We start from the raw sequence: 6,000 nt of genomic DNA, 5'->3' as shown, positions 1-6,000 counted from the left end.
GCATAATAGGAGATACGGTCAGAAAGGTAGCAGATCCAATAGGACATTATTGGCCATTATAAGGATTTTGACTTGGCTCTGAGATGGGGAGCCATTGGAAGGGCTTTGAGCAAAAGAGTGACATCTGACTTGCATTTTCAAAGGATTGCTTTGGCTGCTTCTTTGGGGAAAAATGTAGAGGAACAATGGGCAGATGCAGTGAAACCAGTTTGATGCTGTAAGAATAATCCAGGGGAGAGAGCATGTTGGCTGGGACCAAGAGGTTGTAGCAAGGGTGGTGAGAAGGATTTAGGCAATGCACCTACATTGAAGGTAGAAATCAACAGCATTTACTCTGTGATTGGCTGTGTGGGGTATGAGGGAAAGAGAGGAGTCATAACACCAATCATTTACTGAGGTGCAGGAGCAGATTCCAGAAGGAAGATAAGTTCCAATTTGAAAATGTGAGTTTAAGATGCCTATCAAATATTAAGTAAACATACTCAGTGGGCAGTTGGAGTTCAGGGGAATTCCAAGCAGGATCTAAGCAGGAGAAAAAATTTGGAATTTTTCAAGTTTAGAGATATGCATGCAGTCTAGGACTTGTTAGGCTGCATGGTCTCCAGTAGCCATACATGAAAACTCATCTCATAATTTGCATGTCAGTTAGTCTATCCTTAATATTTATCATGGGACACATTAAAAGCAGCCACACCTCCCTCCCACAAACATGCACACAAAACCATTATCTTGAGGGAATATTTTGAATATTGTTACAAACATCTCTATTATGGGCCTCTTTTCTTTAATATTTACCATTTTCTTGAACATCTTATTTGCAGAAAGGAGTTTTCAAATTCTTATAGGTAAACATGATTTTCCATTAGATAGGCTTCTCCCGCTAATATTGTTTTCTCTTGTAAAAAGGTTGTTATGCCTTTAGCACCCTCTTTATAGTCAGAGAGGACAAGGCTACTTCTTTTCTGCCCAGAGTGGGGGAAATGGGTCAGCAGAACCGACTGGAGCCCTTTCACTGGTTGTGCTTGTCATTTCCTCTGCTTGCCTTCTGCCTACCTGTCCTCTCTCCAGACTCCATAACAAATATAGGCAATTCCCTTGCAGTGTGATGTATATAAAAAAGGTAACAGCAAAACCATCATTGCATGTATAGATCTTCCTTGACTTATGATGATGTTACATCCAGATAAACCCATTGCAAGTTGAAAATACCATAAGTTGAAAATTCATTGAATACACCTAACCTACCAAAGTTCATAGCTTAGCCTGGCCTAACTTACACATGTTCAGAACACTTACATTAACCTATAGTTAGGTAAAATCATCTAACACTAAGCCTATTTTATAATAAGGTGTTGAATAGCTCATGTAATTTATTGAATACTGTGCTGAAAGTGAAAACCAGAATGGTTCTCTGGGTACAGAATGGTTTGTAAGCGTATCGATTGTTTACTCTTGCATGGCTGACTAGAAACTGCGGCTTACTGTCCATCATCACAAAAGTGTGTACCACATATTGCTATCCTGGGAAAAGGTCAGCATTCAGTGTATGAAGTATGGTTTCTATTGAATGCATAGCTCTCCCCACCGTCGTAAAGTTGAAAAATTGTTAAGTGGAACGTAAGTCAGGTCCTCTGTAGTACTGGGTTGGACAAAAAGTTCATTCGGATTTTTCTGTAACATCTTATGGAAAAACCCAAACAAGCTTTTTGGCCAACCCAATATAATAAGTTAATTAGGGAATGCAAATTATAATGTATTATTATGTGGAGTTCCATCAAGAATCAGAACAATGGGAAGAAGGAAAAGCTGAGCAGAAGACAAGCTGAGGGTGACTGGCCAGTCACTTAGCATTGCTTCTTTCAGTTTACACCTTTGCCTGTTATAAACCAAGCTGCAATTTATTTTGAGTTTCTGCTTTTTTTACCATCTTATTTCAGTTTTATGCTTTTCCATCAACATAATGAATGTTATAATGATACTGTAGATCTTAGATTTTGTTCTAGGCCTATTTAATGTTAGGGATTTCTTTTAATGGTACTGAGGTTTTTGTCCATCTTGTCCATTCATTTTATTATTTTTAATGTGCATTTGTGAAATATTCTTACAGCTTTATTAATACCTTTATTATTACATTTGTCTAGGAAAAATCACTATGTTGAAAGCTTGAAATGCTATAGGCCCTAGTTTCTCTCACAGAACAATTGTGTCTGGGAGCATAGGGAGGGTAATTTAGTTTGAATGTTTACAGTTTTTTGTTAATAAGTTGCTGTTTAAGCATTCTTTAAAGGAATCAACTTCCCTGAAATGTATCATGGTATGTAAGAATGACTGTGACATTTCTTAGTAAGCTTGTTATAAAATAATGACCAATACCTCCAGGAGATATTCATAGACAATTATTATTTAATTACAGAGATTACTTAAATGTATACAATTTCTCCTTTTTTATTTGAAATCTTAATGTGGTAAATCATAGAGGCCATCATATTACGGAGAGCCTATATTCATGATTTCTGTAAATCTAAATATTTATGGTTGTGATTTTGACTTTTATTCAGAACTTTTCTAACACCTCTAGTGTATAATTATCATAATAACTAGGCACTTGGAGAAAAGTCTGTCTTGGATTTTAAGGTTTTAGATATTTAATCTGTTATATTTTCCCATTTTTAATGCTTTTATCTCAAGAGGTTAAAGTTAAATACAAAATCCATTCCTTCAACAAACATTTGAGTATCTGTACTATGTTATGTAACCCAAGGTACAAAGATGAGTAAAATATGGCTCTCTTCCCTTAGGAATCCCCAGTTAGCTGGGAAAGGAAGATACATAAAACGATAAAAGTAATAGAGTGTAGTAATTGCAAAGATAGAGATAATTACCAGGTATGATACGTAGGGAAGGCACGTCACCAGGGGCCTGACCGGGGTTTTGGAATCATATTGTAGAGTATGAATAAGAATGACTTGGGTGGAGTGGGCAAGGCAAATAGACACGGTATTTCCAGCATCAGGTACGGAATAGATGAAAGGGTTTGGGAGGAAGGGAGCTCAAGCAGGACTGTTGTAAAGTGTAAAGTGTGTAACTGTAAAGTGTTGTAAACTGTAAAGTGTGGCTGATTAGGAGGTAGAGCCAAGTTGTGGGTGGAACTCCGATGTTGTCATGTAAGCGGTTTATTGTCTGGGTTTTTTTTTATGATTTTTTTTTTTTTTTTTTTTTTTTTTTTTTTTTTGTGGTACACGGGCCTCTCACTGTTGGGGCCTCTCCCGTTGCGGAGCACAGGCTCCGGACGCGCAGGCCCAGCGGCCATGGGTCACGGGCCCAGCCGCTCCGCGGCATGTGGGATCCTCCCGGACTGGGGCACGAACCCGTGTCCCCTGCATCGGCAGGCGGACTCTCAACCACTGCGCCACCAGGGAAGCCCTATTGTCTGGTTTTTAAGCAGGGAAGAGACATCTTTAAATTAATGTTTGTCTGGAAACTTCCATGTACAGTGTGGATATGGCTCTGAGAGAAACAATAGGAGACAAGAGGGCAGAGAAAAGTGTTCCAGATGCCTTGAATAGTGTTCAACCTAGCAAGGAAGTAGGTCCTATTTGTCAAGTAAAATGTGAGGAATGTCACGATCCTTTGGATCTGAGGGTTCAGGAGAGGGAAGGGTCAAGACTAGCAGGTTTCTAGCACAGGAAACAGAATTTATGGTTCTGCTGCCCACTAACGTGTGGAGATTACAGATGGGCAGTTAGCTGGGGACAGAGATACATGGTATCTGAGGTGACATCCCATCTGATTGAATATTGAGTAAAATGCAAAAATTGAAATTACCTTAAAAAAATCTAGTGAATTCTGTTTGATGATGGCTATGTTTTGTTACTTCTAAATAATGAAAAGGAATTAAAAATAAGATTAATTTCTTGGTTAAGAAATGTGACAAAGTTGAAAGATAAAATTCATACACAGGTCAGATACAGAGACACCAGTAAATTAACACTTCTTTGAGGGTGTACAATTTAAAATTCTGTGCTCCAGTTGCGATTTCTAATACAAAAAATTAGAGTCACTGACCTCAAAAAACTTGACACATGAGAAAAGTGTGGCTAAATAATGTTCACGGATGTCTAAAGGTGCTATCTTTGTGAACATAATTGCTGAAAAAGAAAAACACCAAAGAAATTCTTAAATACTCTTTAGTTTTACCCATCAGATGGCCCCAAACATTGGATATTTTATTCTCCTAGAACTTGCACACACGTTTCTTTCTTTCAGTTGTGCTTTGGTCTTCATTTAAAAGCCAGCAGTGAAAAGTTGATCAATCACACTTAAATTCTCTTAACGATAATACATAAATGTAATCAGATAGTGCTGATGAAGCTTAAATAATGGCATAATGGGATTTCTATCTGTAGAGTAGCCACAGAACCATTTTTTAAGACAACCTGCTTACTCCTTATGATGTCAACCTTAAATGTTTGAATATGCCCCAAAGCTTCCTAACATCCCAAACATTTTGCTCTTGAAATTAGCAACTTTTCTTTTTAGCCTGAGTTCTACAACACTGTTCCTGGCATGTTGATGATGATGATGATGGTGATGATGACGATTTTCTTTTTAAGTTTCCTTAGATTCTAATATTACTGACTTTAATCTTTAAGGTCTTCATGTCTTACTGAGTTCTAAGAATAAGAGTAACATCTCATAATCCATTTTATTTAAAAAAAATTCTTCATCCTATATCATAGCATTTGATCTTTATGAAATAGCAGTGAGGTAAAGGTATGAGGCGAGATTCTTCCTATTTCACTCATGTGGAAATTGAGCCAGTGAGAAGTTGCTTCATATCACAGTGATAGAACGTAGTCCCTGACCCACTGCTACCAATGAGTTGGAAGAGGCTCAGAGGATCCCCTGATAAGCCTTTCATCTGAACCTGAAGCCCTTCTCTCTTCCCACTGAGAAGCACTCACTCACTGGGATAGCTTTATGTTCAATTACAAGCAGCTGGTCTCCTATGAGGGCTGCCCAGGCTATTAGGCAGCTCTGAGGGTGACAACTCATAAATCAAAAACGTACTCATCTTATACCTCCTCACAGGTACTGGAGTTCTGCCTTCTGACCAGACATGCACTTCAGTGTCCATGTGGCAGAGTAAAAACTATATATTGGGTCTTATTCCTGATTCCTAAAATCTTTCTTAAATGATGAGAGTGTATTTTGTATACTACTGAGATGACTCAAGGTAGATGGGGGGAGGGCCAGCTTAGGGAACTTCAGGATGGGGGCACTGGTTGACAGAGGTACCAACCATGTGATTAGAGGGTTAGAACTTTCAGCCCACCCTCTGAGCTCCAGTTCAGTCACCAATCGCCAGTGATGTACTCAATTGTGCCTGTGTCGTGAAAGCTGCGATGAGACTGAAATGACGAAGCTAAGGGAGCTTCTGCTGTAGTGAGCACAGGGACATGCTGGGAGGGCAGCGTACCTGGAGAGAGCATGGAGACTGTGCTACCCCTCCCTCCCCATTCCTTGCCCTATGCATGTCTTCCATTGGCTATTCCTGAGTTATATCCTTTATAAGAAAAACTGTAGTAGCAAGTATAGTAAGTACTTCCCTGAGTTCTGTGAGGGAACTCACATTATAATTTTTCACATTATAAAAAATAAATGGGTTGGTGGGGAGGGCATGGGAACCCTTGAATTTATCATTGGTTAGAAGTATGGGTGATCCCTGGGACTTGTGACTGTCCTGTGAAGTGAGGGCAGTCTTGTGAGACTAAGTCCTTAAACCTGTGGGTTCTGGGCTAACTCCAGGCAATGCATGTCAGGATTGAAGTGAATTGGGAGACACCCAGTTGGCGTTGGAGAATTGGTAGCTATTGGAATGAAGTATTAGGTGTCAGAAAAAAACAAATAATCCACCTATGTTCCTTCCCAGTGTTTGCCTTGTGCGTTTTGTTACATGGGAGTTCCTCAGATTTTATTTGTCTTTTCACTAGGTGTTTC

The 6,000-nt window shown here is 39.1% G+C and overlaps 1 protein-coding gene across 1 annotated transcript in view; it reads left to right on the top strand.

The window, feature by feature from the left end:
• DIAPH3 (diaphanous related formin 3) overlaps positions 1-6,000 on the top strand; it is a 408,148-nt gene that overhangs the window by 192,730 nt on the left and 209,418 nt on the right.

Source organism: Neophocaena asiaeorientalis, unplaced genomic scaffold (genome assembly GCF_003031525.2).
Source record: "Neophocaena asiaeorientalis asiaeorientalis breed wild unplaced genomic scaffold, Neophocaena_asiaeorientalis_V1.1 scaffold127, whole genome shotgun sequence".
Taxonomy (NCBI): Eukaryota; Metazoa; Chordata; class Mammalia; order Artiodactyla; family Phocoenidae; genus Neophocaena; species Neophocaena asiaeorientalis.
The sequence above is the reverse complement of the archived record's forward strand: the minus strand, read 5'-3'. Positions and strand labels throughout refer to the sequence as shown.